Genomic DNA, 20,388 nt, shown 5'->3' with positions numbered 1-20,388 from the left:
TTTTCCATTTTCATCAGTGAAGAAAGTAGACATATGGTTTACATATTAACCTACTGATATTTATGTTTTATGAATACTTTTCTTAGACACGTTAATTTACTGTTTATTAAAGTTTTAAGTTTATTAAATTAATTCACAATATAAACATTCATTATTAATTTCATGCCTAATCTGAAGAAAACGGCTTTGTTAATATTTCTTGTTTGTTAATTACATTATGAATCACGTTACATAGGCCTATTGTCAATTCAAAATGGCGAAATAAGACAAGTTTATTCATTTGCCTGAATATTTTTGTCTTTGTTTACCATTTCTGACTTAAAGAAGCAGCTGTCTTAGCTTACATTTCTCTCACTTGACGTTGAGTTGCGCAGCTAAAATTCGCGCTTAGCCTCAGCAGATTCTGTGTGAACATAAAGCCCGCCTACTCTGATTTAATTGGTTTTCTCAAATATTTTGACGTTGATGAGAGGTGACAGACCAATGAGGCTCAGATCAACGCACACACCTCTGCTTCTGACGTGCGCTCTGCTCGGCGTCGCTGCGGATTGAAGAACACGCAGTCTAAAAAACGGGACGAAGCCTCCCGCCAGTTTCACATGTTATAAAGATTAATCACATATTTTTTAGGGGGACTGGGGCAGAAGTTTAGTGGCCCCATTAAAAAAGGTCTAGAACCGCCCCTGGTATCCAGTATACTTTTTTAGGGCTGAACAACATCACTTCACAACTCTGGCCCTGAATCAGCTCTGAAAAACATAAGTGCACTTGACTGTACAGTGCATCAGGATATACAGTATGCTGGTTGTAATATTATTCTCTATCATTTTATGAATAACTGCAGCCATTATCAATGGAAAATATACACAAACATTAATACAATTATATTTATGGCTTTCTTTCCACACAGACAGTAATGCATTGCACTGAAGAAATAAAACTACAAAACAAAAGGCATCAATCTACTATACATTTACAGTTGTCCAACTCTGTATCATAATTTAATGTGTCTAGTGTCCATATTCTGGGTATAGGTAGCCTAAAATATTCATATTTTTATTTTCTGAGACTTAACCCTCTGGGGTCTGAGGTGTTTTTTGGGGGACCTTGGAAGTGTTTTGACATGCCCTGACATTTGTGCTTATTTATGTTATTTATAACATTTTCATGGCAAGTCTGAATAATCTGTATTCAGCACAGACTCTACGTGCTACAATAATATGCGGCATGTACTGTATGTAAAAGTTTGTAGTTTTGAGAAAATTACGTGTAATAATTTCACTTTTGGGCCCAAACAAGGGACGCCAATTATGTAGTGATTTTACCTTCGTCCATCCAAGGACGTTAAGTAAGGTAGTGATTGGTACTCACGTCATCGCTGACGTTGGGATTTTTGGATCACACGTCACTTAAGGTGTGGTTATGAGTACATCAGATGACCACCTTCCCCCTCTCTTAGTTTGGGACACTAGTCAAGGTCTTTTACCATGGCTCTATGAGAACACTCCAAACAGGAGGCTGTTCAATCATTTTAGATTGAATGTAAAGTGGGGAGAGTTGGTCAGCTGATTTATCTGAAAGATTGGGGAGATTTCTAACTTGTAGAGCCTTTTCTGTATTATCAGCACAAGTAAGACACAATTGTAATAAAATAGATGTTATTAACAAAAGATAAACAAGAATAACTAACACAACTACAAAATGAATACAATGAATGATAAAGGAATAAAGTGCATAAGATACATAAAATACATGTGATTAAGTTGAGTGTGGCTATGGAAGAGTTGCGTTATGGAAAGGTAAACTGTTGTTTCTCTGAAAGTAAGGTGAAGAACCTTATTATGCATTAAACAAATAAACGAAAGATTATTTGTTATTAACTAGCATCAGTTAAATTACCTCTAATGTAAATTAGAAAATCATATACTGATAATATACAACAATGCCAAGGTTTCTGGAAAGAGGTTTGGTTCAGTGATATTTACGTTCCACTTGGTTGAGTAAGCAGTCCGATGGAGGTGACTTCTTCCACAGGTTGTGCTGGGTGACAGTGCAGTGGGAAAGGAGCAGGAATCCGTTTCAACAGTCTTGAACACGAAGATATGTGGGATGCTGATCTCCTGGAGCACCAAAGGGTCCTAAAATCTGAAACACGCAGATGAGTCCCTGAAGTAGGTGCAGAAGGTCCTTAATCTGGAACACGCAGATGAAAGAACCTCGAAGTGAAGATTTGCTCTCCTGAGCTTAACCTTGTTGCAAATGTCTCTGTGTGTCTTCTGACTCTGTGGGTCAGACACTCAGGACTTGGTCAATCCGCTTTGGTCTCTCTGGCATGGAGACTCGGGACGTGCTGTAGTCGTCTCGCTGGACTAAAACTCTGAACGTAGTGGTTGTTAATGTCTCTTTCCTCACAGGCTGGAGGCTCAGAACGTGGTCGTATCTGTTGCTACCTCACAAGCTGTAGACTCAGATCCTTGGATCTTTTGTTGTCTCTCTGGATGAACCAGAGGCTGTGTCACAGTCTCATCCTTGCTGGGGAGACTCAGAACTTGTTGAACTGTTTATCTCTCTCAAGGAGAAATTCAGAACATTACAGTGTATCTGTTATGTCTCTCTTAGTAGTGGGAAGTTCGGGTCATTTTACTGACTCGGATCTTTGAGTCTCGTTCAGCAAAATGAACGAATCTTTTTTCGAGTCATTTCGAGTCATTTCGTTCATTTCAGAAAAATATAATTAAAATGACATGTTAAATAGCCCAACCCATCTAGTACTTATGAAAATGTTGATTACATTTGTAAAACTAAATAAAAATAAACTATAGGGTACTGCAACCAAAGCCAAATGATAAGAAACTGAAACGTTTAATTAATTGATTAGTTGTTGGGTCAGGCTATTGCAGTCTAACTCTGTTAGTTCACCTCACCTCCTGATCCAGGACATTTCTTTCTTTTGCAACTTCATATTTATCACGTTTGTTCTCCGCCTCTCATGTCTTCGAACTCCTCGAGACGTTAGTTGTCGACTCGTCTGTGTCTGACTCTGATCTGGGGCCGGGCCATGTGACACAGGTCCGGGAACAGAATGATTAGTTCATCTTTCGAGTCTCGAGTCTCGAGTTCGGGTTTGAGTCTTTCGTTCTTCCTTTCAGTCCCATAGAGTCTATGCTCTCAGTAGCGGAAACAGAAAAGATTCGTTCTTTCGAGTTCGGGTTTGAGTCTTTCGTTCTTCCTGTCAGTCCCATAGAGTCTATGCTGTCAGTAACGGAAACAGAAAAGATTAGTTCTTTCGAGTCTTTCGGGTTTGACGTTTGAGTCAATCGTTCTTTTGTCACGTGTGACTTCTCACGGTATTGAACACTAGTTCACAACCTTTTTACTAACAAGCACGTAGTTATTTTTTTTTTACTTTTTATATAATTCTCAGTTAATATCAGACATAAACAAATATGGGAAATATATTTACTATTCAAGTCTAATATCACAAATTCAAGTCAATTAGACTATTACTAAGTTTGAATCATATAGCACAAACACACACACGCATAGATAGATAGATAGATAGATAGATAGATAGATAGATAGATAGATAGATAGATAGATAGATAGATAGATAGATAGATAGATAGATAGATAGATAGATAGATAGATAGATAGATAGATAGATAGATAGATAGATAGATAGATAGATAGATAGATAGATAGATAGATAGATAGATAGATAGATAGATAGATTGTAAATTTGATGGCTTTCTTCTTTTGTCAGGGGGATTGGCGTCACAACGGCTTTGTTTCCATGTGGACCATTAAAGAACGTTACACACACGTCTCCCGGAAGTCCTGCAGAATTCAACCAATCAAATTATGTCTTTGAAACTCCTCAAGTGTTTTCCATTTTGTGTGGCATATGCTTCAGACATTCAGACTCTTTCGGACCCTGAGCCGAAGGGGTGGTGGGCCAATTGCTTAAGACTTGCAAGCATCACTGTTTTAAACCTAAAATCACAGATTTACTAAGAACCAAAATAAAGGGTAGGAGTTTACTTGCATAATGTAACAAATTGGAGGTGGGATTCTCACGAGAGACAGGGAACATGAGAAAGATGAACAGTTTTGAAAGTGTGTGGTGCATAATGTAGGCTTCTTTTCTTTTATCTTTCCGTTACAACAGATGCGTATTTAGTGTGAATATTAAAAAGCAGTAATCCTCAATAGACCCCATTATAGATCAGTTCAGTCATTTATTTGCGAGTGCTATCAAGTTTGCATGAATCTATAGTAAATCGAGGTGTTTATTATGTTATATAGTTAATTGTTTAGTCATTATATTTTCATTAAAGCAGTATCATGAATAATGGATGCCTGAATATACAGACAAACTAATAAAAGAGTGTAGGAAGAGACTAGCATTTTTAAGTAGGAAGTGTAAATGGTATAGTGGATAAAATCAGCATAAAAAACATCATTAAATGATGCAGTTTTATCAACCCTATGAGAAAAGGCCAGTTTAAAAGGCTGTGTACATAAACAAATGCTTCAAATACAGCAGATTGCACATGCTGGGGAGAACAATTCCCACTTATTGCAGCCATCATAACCAGCACAAAAACATCATCACATGCCAAAAACATGCCAATCATCTTTGATGCATGTTAAAGGCAAATTGGTGTAAATAAATGGCAGCTGGTGTTTAATCGATCACGTGATTGAAATTTCATTGGGTAACTAAATCTGCGAGTTGTGGAAGATTTAGTTTAAGTTAATTGTGAAGGATGATGCCTTCTTGTTAAGCATGCTGTGAAGCACCACATGCTACTGTTACATATTGACATCTCATCCTGCTGACTATACAATGCATAGGTGTGACTGAAATTGAATAAGAAAACACCAAGTTACATTGTTTTCTCTATTCTTATTGCATATCATCTTATAAGCGATGAGTGTAAAACATGACACTAAACTAATATGCTTAAAGGGTTGGTTCACCCAAAAATCAATTAGTCACCCTCATGTCGTTCCAAACCCATAATCTTCAGAAAACAAATTAATATATTTTGGTTTACCATTGGCCAAAACTGTTATGCGAGCACCAAAACGCATGCGTATGATGCTGACGCAGGAGCTGGCCATTGTAAACTGCGTAGAAGACTGACACAGACGTGAAGAAATTGTTGAATAAAGAAATTATTTTTGTTTGTTTTTTTGCGCACAAAAAGGATACTCGTCGTTTCATAAAATTAAGGTTGAACCGCTGTAGTCACATGGACGATTTTAACAATATCTTTTCTACCTTTCTGGGCCTTGAAAGTGTTATTTAAATAGTTGTCTATGGAGGGGCTTCAGTGCTCTCGGATTTCAACAAAAATATCTTAATTTGTGTTTCGAAGATGAACGACAGTCTTACGAGTTTGGAGCGACATGAGGGTGCATAATTAATGACAGAAATTTCACTTTTGGGTGAACTAGCCCTTTAAGAAAATTATTTTCGAACTGTTGCTAGGTCAAAGACAAAAGGGTGTTTTCAAGCATCAAAAAACAAAAATGTAATACAAATTTTAATTTCTTTTTTTCAGTATATTAGAATGTGTCCTGTTTACATTTTATTTGTATTTTTTTCTCTAAGATCATACTTTTTTTACCACAATTTACAGAAGCAGCCACTAAAATGTCATTCATTGTAAAAATGTGACGAGTATATTCAGTTTTGGTATTGTGATATTGTCATTGTTCACATTATTGCATTTTTTAAGTATTAGTTTGTATCACTTGTAATAATTATATTTATATTTATGAATATTTAATAATATTCAATATTTAATAGTAAATGACAACAGAAGCAAATATAGCTGCAAGCAGCAATTGCCAGGCCAAGCAAAAAGAAGACAATAAAACATGACAGCATGGCTGGGAGTGTCAGACCAACTGCAACAATGAGCCATTAAAGACCTATTAAGATCATTTTAGGTAAAATAGCTGTAAAATTATAAATACAGTCAATAATAATGATTTAATGGTTTATCACTTTCGATCAATAGGTGGCACAGTTACGAAATTGATGTGGTGTAGTCAGAATAAGGGAACAATGACATGCAAAGTTTGGTGTCAATATGCTGTCAATATGTCATTGCAGAAATATAGCCTCAAGAGGACTTATCATTATAAGTATTTAAATAATACGTTTTGTAATGATACACCAATGCATTCGTAAAGTAGGCTATAGCATTAGCATTTTATATCATAATACTGCATTGTAGTCAATGGGAATTTCATGTTTTGTTCTATAATAGCACCATTAAGAGGCACAATCCCACAAAAATTTTTATGTGTCCTCGGAGTGAGCCCATACATGTGTGTGTCAATTTTGTTGAAAATATCTCATTTCATTTTGGAGTTATAGACATTTATGTGAAAAAACACGTAAAAAAGACACCTGACTTTGATTGGATTTTACTCCCCCTTACTATCAATATTTCGACATTTGGGCATTAGTATGAAGCTATCAACCTATGTTTTCGAACTTCTGACGCTGGTTTCGTCTCGATCAGAGTAGTGGTTTTGAAGATATCAGCTAACTTTTTTTAAGCGCTAAATTACAACGCTGCACAAACCATACACTGAAACCTGGCAAGTCTGGTATCGTTGGACTCAGCAACAATTCAGGAGTCTAAGGAGATGACTCTCATGAAAATAAGTCAACCACACCCAAAGTTATAATTTTACATTTACATTTAGTCATTTAGCAGAGGCTGTTATCCAAAGCGACTTACAAATGAGTGCAATAGAAGCAACTAGGACAGTAAAGGGCAACAATATGCAAGTGCTGTAACAAGTCTTAATTAATCTAGAACAGAACACATAGGGCTTTTTATTTTTATTATTTTTTTTAAAAATTTTATTAAATAGACAAACAGAAAATTAATAGAGTGATAAGTGCTATTCTTGATTGGTCAGGTGCTGCTGGAAAAGTTGTGTTTTTAGATGTTTCTTGAAAATGGCTACAGACTCGGCTGATCGAATTGAGATAGGCAGGTCATTCCACCAGGTGGGAACGGTACAGGAAAAGGTCCGTGAGAGTGATTTCATGTCTCTTTGGGATGGCACCACAAGGCATCGTTCATTTACAGAACATAAGCTCCAGGAGGGTGTGCAAGTCTGAACAAGCGAGTTTAGGTATAATGGTGCAGAGCCAGTGGTTGCTTTGTAGGCGAGCACCAGTGCCTTGAATTTGATGCGAGCGGCTATTGGTAGCCAGTGCAGACTGATGAAGAGAGGCGTGACGTGAGCTCTATTCGGCTCGTTAAAGACCACCCTCGCCGCTGCATTCTGGATCAGTTGCAAGGGTTTGATAGTGCATGCCTGAAAGGCCCGCTAGAAGAGCATTACAGTAGGCCGGTCTGGAGAGAACAAGAGCTTGGACCAGGAGTTGTGTGGCCTGCTCTGATAGGAAGGGTCGAATCTTCCTAATGTTGTATAACACAAATCTGCAGGACCGGGTTGTTGCAGTAATGTGGTCAGTGAATTTTAGCTGATCATTAATCACAACTCCAAGGTTCCTGGCTGTCCTGGACAAAGTTATGGTTGAGGGCCTTTCCCCTCTGGGCCTTTCCCCTCTGGCTCTCAGCGAAGGCGGTCGCATTCTCTCCTCTCTCCTCTCGTCTCCTTACTCCCTCCTCTCCTGCTTGCTTCTCTCGTCTCGTCTAGTCTACTGTCTTAAACTTTGGGAGACTCTCCACGCACTGCTCTCGAACTAAAAATTATGGATTTGATCAACTGGTCTCTCAACGCAATTGACACCATCTTCTCGACGAGAAGCTTGGGTTCGGGGGAACCTGACTGCCCTGCCGGAACGTTTGCTGCTGGCTACACGATGGACGCGTGGGAGAGGTGGCATGTTGTGTGTCTAGCGGCACTTTCCGTAGAGGACATTGAAGACATCTACCTATTCGGATTCATGGTAACAGGGTTTCTGCTGATTGGATCAGGCATTGCCCTGGGATATCGAAAAATTCAGAAAGCGGTGACAGCTGTTCAAAGCTCCACAAGGCTGCCCGTCATGATTGAAGCAGTGGGCAGAGCGGTCATCTCCCAAACTGGGACTACTAACCGCAACATGGATAACATCATGGAGTTGCAACGCAAGATGGATATCATCACGGAAAAGCTCACTGCTTTGCAAAATGGTTTCAGAGACCAGAACGAACTAAGAGAGTAGTCATAAATTGTGGCTACTCGCTCCCAGACCAAACAAATTCCAATCTTATCTGCTTTCGGCTCCCTCAACCAGCACGGCCTTGGCCAAGGCCGCTGCTGAGACAACAACTCCTCCAGAAGAGCACTGCAGGAAGACGCTCTTGCATTCATCCCCCAACCACCTGCTGACTCGGACTGGGATCTGATCAAGGTTGTCTCCATAACAACGGGAGCACCGAGATTATGGTGCCAGGCGTGACTCTTCAGGCCTACACAAACATGCACATGAACTTTACAGACACACACACACTTATGCACACACCCATCTCTCACCTTCGCCGCTTTGTACCCCCAGTCTGACAAGCGGGTCTGTGACCAGCGCCTAAGATGGCTGCAGGACCGGGACGCCTGGCTGTGCTGGGACACCTCAACCCCCACAATTCCTCTCCCCTGTTGCAAGTCGTGTTTCATGTCGTAATGTGTGCTTATGTTGCTGAGATGTTTTTTTACTGTTCTCAAACTGTGCTCCCGTAGGAGCATAGTCTGGGGGTTGTTTTTTTTTTCATCTCCTCACCCCTACCTACCTATCCTCATGTTATGCTGTATTTTCTGTCCAACTTAAGATGGCGCCGCAGAATGGCGACTCGGTGTGACTCGCACAACACCAAATACATTTCACTGCCAGCTGTATACTTGTATATAACTGTGTATGTGACAAATAAAACTCTTTGACTTTCACTTTGACTTTGACTTTGATGATCCTAGCTGAATGGAGAAGTTGTGGTTAAGTACTGGGTTGGCTGAGACCACAAGCAGTTCTGTCTTTGCAAGGTTACGTTTCAGGTGATGTTCCTTTATCCAGAAAGAAATGTCTGTTAGGCAGGCAGCGATACGAACACCGATCGTAGGATCATCTGGTTGAAATGAGAAGTAGAGTTGAGTGTCGTCGGCATTGCAATGATAGGAAAAGCCATGTTTCTGAATGACAGATCCTAGTGATGACATGTAGATGGAGAAGAGAAGTGGTCCAAGCACTGAGCCCTGGGGAACTCCAGTAGCTAGATGATGTGACTTAGACACGTTACCTCTCCATGACACCCTGAAGGACCTACCTGAGAGATGAGACTTGAACCACTGGAGAGCAGTTCCTGAGATGCCCACCTTCACGAGAGTTGACAGGAGGATCTGGTGGTTAACTGTGTCAAAAGCAGCAGAAAAATCCAGTAAGATAAGTACTGTGGATTTGGAAGCTGCTCTTGCCTGTCGCAGTGCCTCCGTAACCGAGAGCAGGGCAGTCTCATTTGAGTGGCTGCTTTTGAAGACGGATTGTTTGTTGTCCAGGAGGTTGTTCTGTTCAAGAAACATAGAGAGCTGGTTGAACACAACTCGCTCAAGTGTCTTTGCAATAAAAGGCAGAAGGGATACCGGTCGGTAGTTTTCTAAAAGTGCTGGTTTCAGAGAGGGTTTCTTAAGCAGTGGGGTTACCCGAGCCTGCTTAAATGCTGTGGGGAAGGTCCCAGTGTGAAGAGAGGTGTTGACAATGTGAGTGAGTGCAGGAGTAACTGAAGAAGAAATGGCCTGAAGGAGGTGTGTGGAGATAGGATCAAGCGGACAGGTAGTGGGGTGATTGGAAAGGCTGAGTTTGGAGACTTCAGCTTCAGAGAGCAGAGAGAAAGAGGTTAGCGTGTGTATGATGGTTGTTCGAGATGTGCGTGTTGGTTTGTGGTGTGGAGAATTGGCTGCTGATGGAGGAGGTTTTGTTTGTGAAGAATGATGCAAAATTGCCAGCTGTAAGAGCTGATGAAGGAGGAGGACAAAGGAGCGAAGAGACAGTTTTGAAAAGTGCTCAAGGGTCAGAGGAATTGGTGATTTTGTTGTGATAGTATTTGGTCTTAGCAGTGGAGATATTTGCAGAGAAAGAAGCGAGAAGAGACTTAACTGATAAAGGGTAAGGTCAGTAGCGTTATTAGTTTTGCGCCACTTCTTCTCTGCCGCCCGCAGTCCAGAACGATGTTCGCAGAGAACATCAGACAGCCAGGGGGCGGTGCAGGCTGGCCAGGATGAAACGGGACAGAAGTTGTCTAAGCAAGATGTTAGAGCAGAACAAAGAGTGTCAGTAGCACTGTTACTGTCTAGTGCTGAGAACTAAGCAGGTGGAGAGAGTGAGGATGAAACCATAGTGGATAGACGAGAGGGAGAGAGCGAGCGTAGATTACGCCGAAAGGTGATCTGGGGAGGAGTGTGTGTTGTATCAGGAATCAGTATGAGGTTAAGAGTGATGAGAAAGTGGTCTGAGGTGTGCAATGGAGTAACTAAATTGTTGTCTGTGGAGCAGTAGCGTGTGTAGATAAGGTCCAAATGGTTACCTGATTTGTGAGTAACTGTAGTAGATACTCGCTTAAGGTCAAATGAGGTCAGAAGAGCGGTGAAGTCTACAGCCTGGGATTTATCAAGGTGAATGTTGAAGTCACCGAGCAGTACCAGAGGAGTGCCATCCTCAGGGAAGTGAGAGACTAGCATATCCAATTCCTCCAAGAAGTTACCTAGTTAACCTGGAGGGAGATAAATAACTACAACATGGATTTTAGCAGGGTGAGTGATAGTGATTGAGTGTGATTCAAATGAACTGTTGCCAGATAGAGAAGGAATGGGCTCAAATTTCCAATCATTTGAGATGAGCAAAGCAGTACCTCCAACCCTCCCAATTGGGCGAGGGGTGTGTGAAAATGTGAAATTAGTAGAGAGGGCCGCAGGAGTGGCAGTATCCTCTGGTTTGATCCAGGTCTCAGTTAGGGCCATGAGACTGAGATGTGAATGAGTGGAGATAGATAAAATAAAGTCTGCTTTGTTTACAGCAGACTGGCAATTCCAGATACCAATTGGAATGGACATTAATGTAGCAGAGGAAATAGGTAAACAACGCAGGTTATTAGGTTTACGTTGTCTTGAATGTACGTTGTCTTGAGCGGGATTTATGGGTGTTAGTAGAAATAGTAGAGATTTGAAAGCACATAGTGAATACGGGTCAGAAAAATAGATGGAAAACAACAAGCTAAACACAAAAGTGTCAGAGAGAAGAGAAAGCTATACTAGATAGATAGATAGATAGATAGATAGATAGATAGATAGATAGATAGACAGACAGACAGACAGACAGACAGACAGACAGACAGACAGACAGACAGACAGACAGACAGACAGACATAAACACACTTCTAAACCTTGTGGAAAGCCTTCCCAGAAGAGTTGAAGCTGGTATAGCTGCAAAGGGTGGGTCAACTTCATATTAAATCCTACGGCTTAAGAATGGGATGTCATTAAAGTTCATGTGCATGGGGCAGGCATCCCAAAACTTTTGGCAATATAGTATACACCAATCAGGCATAACATTATTTCCTAAGATTGTTTTTTGTCCCCCTTTTGCTGCCAAAACAGCCCTGACCCGTCGAGGCATGGACTCCACTAGACCCCTGAAGTTGTGCTGTGGTATCTAGCACCAAGATGTTAGCAGCAGATCCTTTAAGTCCTGTAAGTTGCGAGGTGGGGCCTCCATGGATCAGACTTGTTTGTTCAGCACATCCCACAGATGCTTGATTGGATTAAGATCTGGGGAATGTGGAGGCCAAGTGAACACCTCAAACTCGTTGTGCTCTTCAAACAATTCCTGAACCATTTTGCTTTGTGGCAGTGAGCGTTATCCTGCTGAAAGAGGCCACAGCCACCAGGGAATACCATTTCCATGAAAGGTCTGCAACGATGCTTAGGTAGGTGGTACATGTCAAAGTAACATCCACATGGATGGCAGGACCCAAGGTTTCCCAGCAGAACATTGCCCAGAGTATCACACTGTCTCCGCCGGCTTGCCTTCTTCCCATAGTGCATTCTGGTACCATGTGTTCCCTAGGTAAGCAACACACCCGGCCAGCCACATGATATGAAAAAAAGAACATGATTCTTCAGACCAGGCCACCTTTTTCCATTGCTCCATGGTCCAGATCTGATGCTCACGTGCCCACTGCTGGCGCTTTCGGTGGTGAACAGGGCTTAGCATGGGGCACACTGACTGGTCTGCGGCTATGCAGCCCTGTACTCAACAAACTGCGAGGCACTGTGTATTCTGACACCTTTCTCTCAGAACCAGCATTAACTTGAGCTACAGTAGCTCGTCTGCTTGATCGGACCACACAGGCCAGCCTTCGCTCCCAGGTTAGACTTGCATAACTTCATCCATCTGTACTGACCCGGTTCTTCTAACCACTTTAACTTTACCTTGTACCATGTATGTTTTGTGTATGTATGTTTCATGTCTATTTAATCTTGTCCGTGATTTAGTTATTAAAGTTTGTGCACAATATATGTTGGGTTCTGACTCCCTGCCTGCAAACAAATTTTCCCTTAAAGGGTAACTAAACCCTAAACCAACTTTTTTTAGTTGATGATCTGTAATACTGGGGCTTTATTAATGCTGTTCATTGATTCGAGTAAATGTTTTGACATTTGAGTATAAAGTGTTTTAATTCTATAAAATATGGTGTAAAACCGCCAAAGTGCTGCCCTCTTAAGGTTGAACGGTGGCTACTGCAGTTGAATTTTCCTATTGGACATTGTGGTACATCGTGACGTAGGATGGTACTTCCAACGGCTCACTATCCGCGCCCCTGGCACGAGTGCACCACGCCCTCAGAAATGTTTCCCCCAATCACATGATGAGAACGGCTTCACTCCAGTATGAACTGTCATATTACATGAAGTGGAAACATTATGAATGAAACTCACTTGACACTTGCTTTAACATTGTATTGAAGAAAATACGGTTAAATAATGCAGTTGTCAGTACACGTCAGGCTTTTCTTGCGATATTTTTGCTGCCCGTCATATGTACAGATAATTTTCATACATGAGACGCGCTTTCAAACCCTGACACGCAAGTGGTTGCCGCGGACGCGGTAATGAACAACAATACTGTAACGTGCTGGCGTATATAGTCTAACTTATTTGAGGAAATCTGTTTATAATAGGCTTTTAGGTCTGAACTTATTGGTCCTGCGCTGCTGCGCTGATTCAGTGAATTTGAATGAAAATACATTGTATGTATATCAGATATCTGATCTATTTTTAGTGGCATTCAGTGTAAAAGGATTTGACTGTTCATAGATTAGGTCAGTTCTCTTGCGCTGCTGCTTCACTAGCATCGTCGGCATCGAGAGTTAACGCAGTTTGAGCCAGCAGCTCGCATTGATAAGGCTCTGGGTCTGTGTCTACAGACAATTCACCCTCCTCCAATTCAGGTGAAGGTAGGAGAAATGACCGCTCTGTTGCAAAGCTGGCGTCACTCCAGTCATTCTCCATCTCTGCGACTCGCGAGTCCGACAGCTATCAATCAATCCTTCACTGCGGGTCTCAGGTGCACGCCCTCCGCTCAGCCCCGCCCTCGGTTCGTCCCCTCTGTCTCCGCTGGGCTCTGCCCACTTTTCCAGTATTTTTCAAAATTTGCCTGTGGGTGGAGTTAAGCTCTGAGCAGGGGTTTAGTTACCCTTTAAATGATCGATCTTGTTATGCGCTCTAAGCGCTTATGTAAATACAAAGGAAGAATTATTTTTCTGTGGCCATGAAAAATATCCTTTTCCTAGAATTAATTAATAATCAATACTGATTGATTGATTGTAATGTTAATGTAGCTATATCAAGTTAATCTATTTAACTGATTCAAATATTCATAATTAATCATACTGAATAATCATAATGAGTTATGAATAATTATTAATATTTCCCCTTTGATGTAAATTTGCTACATGAGTCAAAGACGAGCCACTCATGCCCAGCTTGCCACTTGGTATTAAGACTTTTAATTGTCTTTTCTTGGTTTCCTTCATTGATTGGCAGGTCTTTCCTTTTATCAGTGGGGTTAGTTACCCTAGGAAAGTATCACCACATTATAAGGTTTTTATAATCTTTGCTATTGCAAACAAGCGTGCCGTTATTTGTTGGGTAGTGATGTGTGTGTTCAAATAAGCCAGATATGCGATATTCTGCACAATATGCTGTATTTAATATATGACTCAGATGACTCACGAGTTGAGTATTTGCACTAAATCTGCAGATTTGACTTACACGAACTTCCCTAGCAAAGTGAGTGAACATAATATGTAACCCGCCAAATTGGCTAGTGATTTGACAGTGTTACCCACCACAGTGAATTTTTACCCACATTTGGCAGGTTGGCGGGTGTTAATTTCAAAACCTGGACATTACCTTGATACACTCATATCCGTCTAATAACAAATTACTTCCTAAATTGTAACATTAAAACAAGCATTTCCTGTAAAGCTGATTTGAAAAAAATATATATTGTGAAAAACGCTATACAAAAATGCTATTCTCCTTTTCAAGTCAGAATGTCAGACACATTTGAGGGATCAGTTTAGTGCTGACTTAGGATATGTATTTTTTCAGACGATTCAGTCTGATTTGATGAAGTGGTTCAACTGGTTTACTGACCAGAACCGGTTAAAAAGAACAGTTTGTTCATGAACCCAACATCGTTACTGGTTAGAATAGTCATAACAATGTTTCACTTTTATTTTGTACTTGCTGAGCTTGATGACCATTAAACTATACCACGCAATAACTGTGAATTACTTTATACTTGTATTAGTCCAATCTGACACAATCTCAAGGCAATTTGTTTTACAAATTGGTGACTTGTTATGAGTTTGTATGAGCCCCTTCGTACCTTACATTTGCTTACACTCTGACGGTTATGGGTTGGACCTTCATGTTTTTTCTTTATTTCTTTTTTTATATTGTACATTTTTGTATGAATCACATCATACAAATTAATATGAAATCGCCACCTTGTAAAATAGTTCCCATCTGGATTTCATGTAAAAATATTTTGCCATTAGAAAGGTCACTGTCCAGGTTTTTCATTATTTTACTAATAAATGAGATTGTGTCTATTAATTCCAGTTCTGACCAGAAATCAGAGAATTTGTAAAGATTTGTGCATCTCTGTACTGTACAAAGCTAAGAAAAGTTCCATGTGTTGATATCGCATTAATCCAAATGTACACATGCTTAAATAGAAATAATTTTGGTATCACACAGCGCAGTCTGGTCTTATTCCATACATATACATATTCCATACTGTTTTTTGTTGTTGTTGTATTTTGGGGGGGTCTATAAGCTTGTGGTCATAAATTTCTCCAGTCAAATTTCTACAGTACCAGTCACAACCCACTGCAGAAGGCAGTGCTTTCTCCCCAGATGTTTGAAACAGCAGACTGTGAAATTACAAGGAGCATCCCAAACCCATCAGTGCAGAGAGAACACTAGTTGGCTTTTAGCGTAAACATACATCCTTTGAACCAAGAGTCACATGGGGAACATAAGAGGACATACATTGAAATGGGAAAAGGATGTTAGATGTAAGGTCTCTTTTTGTCCTAGCTGTTTTTCTACTCTTGCAGCAGATATATAGTGCTTTTGAAAATAGATACATTTTCCATCCTCTCTACATCTGTCTCACCATTTCATCTACCTGTGAAAGTTTTCAGGCTGGACTATGAATAATGGCTGAGCAGCATCTTGATGATAAATATTTCAGTAACAGAGCTGTTTTGCCTAATTTATTTACAAAGCACCTGCCATCTTAACTTTGCAAGTTATCACTCTACATGTAAAAAGCTACAAACAAATAGTATATTGTCTCATGAGAAATTAAATGCACAGATAACCGTATTATTACAAAGATCTCCTTTGTAATGAAAACATGCTTTTTATTATTATTTCTTGCTGCTTAAGCACATTTTGTCATTGTCAAATGTCTATGACAATTCTACATGTACATGCATTGGTTCTTATGGTATGTTTTGGTTATCACTCACAAAACATCCAATATCATGCATTTCACTAGGCCTATACTGATGCTAAAAGTGTCCATTAATGCTGACATGTCTGGTAACCCTATTGTTTTCAGTAAACCATTTGGCATCAAATGGTATACATTTATTTTCTGAAAATATCTGTATAATTTTGCTGGCTGAAATAAGGCCATTCGGCCACGGAAACCCATTCCATGAAGCTCTCTATGCACTGTTCTTGAGCTAATCTGAAGGCCACATGAAGTTTGGAGGTCTGTAGCAATTGACTCTGCAGAAAGTTGGGCACTGTGCGCCTCAGCATGCGCTGACCCAGCTCTCTGATTTTATGTGGCCTACCACTTCATGGCTGAGATACCGTTGTTCCCAGTTGCTTCCATTTTGTTATAATACTACTAACAGTTGACCATGGAATATTTAGTAATGAGGAAATTACACAAATTGACATTGCACAGGTGGCAACCACTCAAGTTACCATGCTTGAATTAACTGAGCTCCTGAGAGTGACCCACTCTTTCACAAATGTTTGTAGAAGCAGTCTGCATGCCTACGTGCCATGGAAGTTTTTGGAACGCCTGAATTCAATGATTTGGAGGGGTGTCCCAAATATGTTTGGCAATGTAGTGCATATTGGTCATACATTAAGTCCTACATTTAATCAGCTGTTTATATATGTAAAAATTGAAGATGTATTTTTTTCAGAGAGATATAGTTTCTTGAGCACCTACTCCATAAACCTAACCACATCTCAACAGATAAAACATATAAAATGCATAACAGGAAGATGAAAATAAATCACAATAATGTATTATATATAAAACAAATATAAACAACCATATGGCCGCTATTACAAATGATTTATGCTGCAGAATGTGTTTTGCTTTCCACTGTGCTGCTTTTTAATTGTTTATATATGTACACATGAGCTAGATGGAAGTCTTTGATAGTTGCGCTTGCATGTTTTGCAGCATCTCACTGATGGGGGCTGTGTAGGTTGACCTCCCACTGCCTGTTCTCTTTTCTGGGGTATTTGTGCCATTCTTGTGTATCGCCTGAGGATGTAATGGTCTGGTTGCTCTTCTGAAGATGAAAGGACTTTGATTGGGAGGATAACCTGTAATTACTGGCATAGGCAAATCTCTTTTGGTGAAGTTCTTACACTTCTTCCATCTACTGTTCTGTACTGAAGCACAGTAGGCTGTCTGTCTTTCCTGTCTGTGCCTATACCTTCCCACTGTCCCAGGCTCACATGGCGAACTGCCTCAATTTTCCTGCTGACATGCGGTCAGTGTCTACCAGGACTGTGAGTGTGAGTTGAGCTCTGCCTTTCACTGAAACTATGGACATCTCATGCTGTTGTCTTACTTGGAAATAAGATTTTGTCATAGTGTCCTCAGGGAGGTATGTCAAGGTAAAATTGTCATCTTTATGGTACAACTCAATGTTGTTTCCTGGGATCTGAGGATTAAAAAGCATGCTAGGAAGCTCAGGTATAGGGAGCGGATAGTTTTAGGAGAATCACTCACAGTTATGCCACTTGGTGACCTCTGCCTCTACCTATTTCACTCTTCCTCACTCTATTTTGTTGTTCTTTTTCAGCTTATTCGTAGTCTCACAAGAACTCTGAGAATTTATCTTATCTGTCTGTACTGAACTGCCAGGTTCATCTTCATCTCTTTTGGATAAAACTGAGCATGCTTTTAGTGCCACTCACTGGAGGTTTCACCTAGAAATTGATGCAAAATATGCAAGAAATGTTTTTTTATTCATTTATTTTGTTTTTTTGTTTTTTTTTATGATCTAGAGCTCCTTGGTCAACCGATATGTTAGTCTAGCTGCACTAGCTAAGTTTTACTGGTAAACAGCATGGCTATTTATTATATACTCTATAGTGGTTAGCTTTTTTTATTTTTTCCAACAGAGACAAAAGTCTCTTACTAGTTAATATGCATTTTGAATAATGTGGCTATATAATGCATGTGCTTGTATTGTGTATGTGGGTGTGCAATGTATTGTATATCACTATGTAATGCGACCTTGAGCTATGGAAAGGCGCTATATAAATACAACTACTTCTTCTTCTACTATGTATTTGCCTCCTCTTCCCTTTCTCTCCATCTGACTCTCGTTAGCAGTTTGATTACATCAGCAGTTTCAGCATGTTCAGTAAAGTAATATTTTATGTGGCTACATTGGTGAAATGACAAAGAAATACACATTCTGAGACATAAAATGAAATTAATAACTGGGAATTTTATTAACATTAAAATGTCCTTCTCTCATTCTCACCTCAAAATTTTGGGTAGGCAGTGCCTCCCCTGACGAGCTGCATTCCTGTTAGTCTGATATCATTTTAGCATGTTTCTTCTAAACAGCACAGAGGGTTTCGCTGTGGTTTTGTAGACCAGTATGAAGATTTATTTGACATTTAAATGATATGTTCACCGATTATGTTCACAAGGTCGAACATACTATACTGTTACAAACAGAGGAAGTTTCGAATTCTTGTCGAACAATACCTTTGCCTAAAATTTCTAGACTCAAATTGTCAGAGGGATTCAATCTTTCTTCTCCTATTGAAAACCATTTCCATTGCCTTTAAATGGCTTGCCATTATATAGATTTTATTTAAATAACCCAATTTGTTGTAATAATACCCATCTTACCCATCCCAGCATTCCAGATACTGCTTGGAAATTGCTTGTATATTGATTGTTTAATATTATTCTCAGAATCCCTCTTTCCTCAATGTCCTGTGCTTTAAAAGAATGATGCCATTTTCTTTTGTTTCTTCCTTTTTATTATCTCTCTGTCTTGAGGCCTTTTTAAAAGACAATTGTAACTCAACATAAAAAAAACTTGTAAAATGTAAAAGAATACAAAATAAAAATACATATTCAGCTGCCTGGATGTATGATGTTCACATAGGCAACTCTAATAGCATTTTATTTTACAGTGTCCATGCATATGATACATGAACTTATTGTAGTAATAACAGTAAATCATGCATAATTACATGCAACTAACCGAAACCAAATCCTAACCCTATACAGCAAGTAAATATTAAATGTGTAATATAATTCGTTCAAACATTATGGACCATGGCGAGAAGACTTTGGAATAAAATGAGAAATCAAAAGAGGACCAGTATCAACATGGCTTTTTCAAGATGACAAGAGCTTTGCAACAAATTTCGACTTGACAGAGATGCCATTCTTGCATGTGCTTTATTAGACATGTGAGCAAATGTACATAAAACGAATCAATGTTATGTAGCTCAACACGATTAAATATTAGAAAATCATCAGTAGGATGTTCTAATGTTGTTGTAGCTTACTGCTAGTCTCATACAGCCAACAAACTAACACACAGAATAACCTTATAACTTTCAACACACTCAAATGCAGTTTAGATAATGTAGACCAAGTGAAACATTTCCTCACAATTTGAATTAGTCAAATAAACTGACCTGTCTGAAACATAGTAATTCAGCACTTGCAGGTAGTTCGGTAGAAATAATGTCCTCGCGTCTTTATCCCCAGGGACTCGTGTGTGTGGCACTGATATCTGTCTCTTATTAGTAATCGCACCATGTTAAAAAACATGAATGCATTCACTGATCCATACAGGACACATACAACATTATTTCCCCATAAACATTATTAGATCCATCGGTATGACGACAAGCTCCATGATTCCACGCTCATTCACTGCCTCATCAATCTACGCCTTTGTTACTGTTTTAACCCTTTGCCTGTCACCCCCCACCCCCTTGGCAAGAGGGGCATTTTGACATACCCAAAATGAAAGGCTGCTGCTCATAAGTCATTCTGAATAGACACATAACCAATATTTAGAAAGCCAACACGAGAGTTTACAGTTCAAGACTCAGAATAGGTTGTTTGCACGTGACGTCACTGCTGAGGCTCGAAATGTAGATGGAGTGCAGGAAGCGATTTTCTACATGGGAATCTCTATAGGAATTACTAACACAAACTCAAAATGCCTATGTTTTGTGTGGTTTATTGTTGCTCAAATCGATCAAACCGAGGAAACCACAAAGAGCTTTTATCGTTTACATAACTTTTATCACTTTTTTACTTTAACTCGCTGCTGCTTCAGCTATATGGTAGAAATAAAAATGTGTTCAACAAGCTGATAGAAGTCGATCTATTTCTTTGTTGGAAAGGTGTCAATGTAACTGAAGCTTACTGTTGTCATTGTAAATATTCACTTTCCCATATGGCCATGCAGGAGAATCTGAGAGGATCACATTCAGCGGACAGACACAGAAACAGTATTATTTTTAAAATATTTATTT

General features: G+C 39.7%; 1 protein-coding gene across 1 annotated transcript in view; it reads left to right on the top strand.

The window, feature by feature from the left end:
- Positions 1-20,388, top strand: part of grid1b (glutamate receptor, ionotropic, delta 1b) — a gene marked incomplete at both ends in the record, with an annotated part of 100,975 nt that overhangs the window by 6,990 nt on the left and 73,597 nt on the right. The gene's annotated exons all lie outside the window — the stretch shown is intronic.

The sequence above is a fragment of the Gobio gobio genome, assembly GCF_949357685.1.
Source record: "Gobio gobio genome assembly, chromosome: 20".
Taxonomy (NCBI): Eukaryota; Metazoa; Chordata; class Actinopteri; order Cypriniformes; family Gobionidae; genus Gobio; species Gobio gobio.
Note: the sequence above shows the minus strand (reverse complement) of the source record. Positions and strands in the feature narration are given on the sequence as shown.